The sequence below is a fragment of the Pteropus vampyrus genome, unplaced genomic scaffold (assembly GCF_000151845.1).
Source record: "Pteropus vampyrus isolate Shadow unplaced genomic scaffold, Pvam_2.0 Scaffold119, whole genome shotgun sequence".
In the NCBI taxonomy this organism is placed as follows: Eukaryota; Metazoa; Chordata; class Mammalia; order Chiroptera; family Pteropodidae; genus Pteropus; species Pteropus vampyrus.
This window is the reverse complement of record NW_011888900.1, coordinates 1,360,052-1,361,811: the sequence shown is the minus strand read 5'-3', so window position 1 is coordinate 1,361,811 and position 1,760 is coordinate 1,360,052. Positions and strand designations below refer to the sequence as shown.

The following is a 1,760-nucleotide window of genomic DNA, read 5'->3' as shown; positions in this document are numbered from 1 at the left end:
AGGATTAAAGAATGCTAAAGAAACTAGTTAGAAGGCTAATAATAAAAATAAAAACAGCTTGATAACCAAGAAGCCCGCCCATGTAGCAGACGCCGTTTGTGCCCACCCAGATGTTACAGACATCTTAGACACCCCATCATCATCTGAGGACAGAGATGGAGTCAGACGGTGTCAGGGCCTGGAACGCTCCAAGTGAAACACCCTGAATAGCTTCACAGATGAGCGTCCGGTACTCATTCTCATTTCTAACACTAACTCAGTGTGGCCCCACTGCACTTAGGAGATGAAAGTGTATTAAAAGTTCTAGTTCTGGTCCATTCTAGGCCTTTATATCACATTAAGATACCCTAAGGCATTCCAAAACGGTGGTTCATAAGCTTCTGAGGCATCTGTTTAGACTCCGATGGCCTGCATAGCTGATTTTCCAGCATACCTTCCCTCCCTGTCAAGAACGAATGCATACACAAAAAATATGGCAAAATAACTTCTTAGACCAAACCAGGCAAACCTGAATGAGTTTAAGCTGACCGGAAACTGGTGGCAGTTCCCCAAGGAGTGGAAAATCATTTCAAAATACGTATTTATAAGATAAACATCTACGTAAATTTTACGGGAAGCATTAAACACATACTCCAGGTAACTGTAATTGTCTTAAAACAAAATACTTAACAGGTGTGATGTGATTTCTCATCGGGGTTTTGATTGCATTTGCCTCAGTATTACAGAATTGTACACTTGAAACCTATGTAATTTTACTAACCAGTCACCCCAATAAATTTAATAAAAAATAAACAGTAACAAAATTAAACAAAAAAAGTGTCATATGACATACTTTTGTGAAAAAAATTGTTTTGATTTTTTATAACTTATACTGATTAAAAAAAAAGCTCCCTTGATTTATTCCACGGTTCCCCTCAGCTACTGCCAAATTTCTCAGGTCACCTGCTCAGTGAAACTTTTCTGAAGAGAAGCCTATACTTGTGGCTTCCGATTTCTTACCCGCATTCTCTTAAATGACACCAGTGAGGAGGCACGTGTCCCCCTTAGTGTGAATGAAACTGCTTCTCTCTGGCTACCTTCCTATCCTCACAGGATCACGCTGCAAGGAGCTCACTCACTGGGCACGCCCGCTTTACACGCTTTTGTTTTAAATCTTGGCTTGCCACTCATCTTGTTTTTCTACTTATTGGCTATTTCTTCTCATTTTCTTTTGCCACCTTTAGGTCCTGGATCCTCTTACTTCTTTAAAATTTTACATCCCACATTTAAGAAATCTGTTTATAGAGCCTTAACTCTAGAACCCTATACACAGCTGCGTCTCTGATCCTTGGACCTAGATGTCTAATACACCGAATCAAATCAAAACACACAATTCTAAACTCTTGATCACGTTCCCATTACCCAACGTGTTCCTTCTGCCACATCCCACAGCTCACGAAAACACCATCTCCCTAGTGGTTCAAATCAAAACCCTATGAACGTCCTTCATTTGTCCCTCTCCCTCCAGCTCAGCAAGCTCGGCCAACGCCGTCTGCAAAAACATGACGATTCTTTCACTTCTCTCCAGTTCTCTTACTAATCTCCAAGCCCAAACTTCCTGTGTTACTTCAAGAGTTCAACTCATGTCTCCGGACCTACTTAAATGCCCATCCAATTCATTCTGCACTTCGTCCAGACCAATGTCCTTAAAATAAACTCAACACCCAGTCCTTCACCAGCTTCACCGGCTCACGCGCGCCGGCCATGGCCTCCAGGGCCTC

At 41.9% G+C, this 1,760-nt stretch overlaps 1 protein-coding gene across 4 annotated transcripts in view; it reads right to left on the bottom strand.

Moving 5' to 3' along the window:
- TMX3 (thioredoxin related transmembrane protein 3) overlaps positions 1-1,760 on the bottom strand; it is a 39,855-nt gene that overhangs the window by 16,796 nt on the left and 21,299 nt on the right. The gene's annotated exons all lie outside the window — the stretch shown is intronic.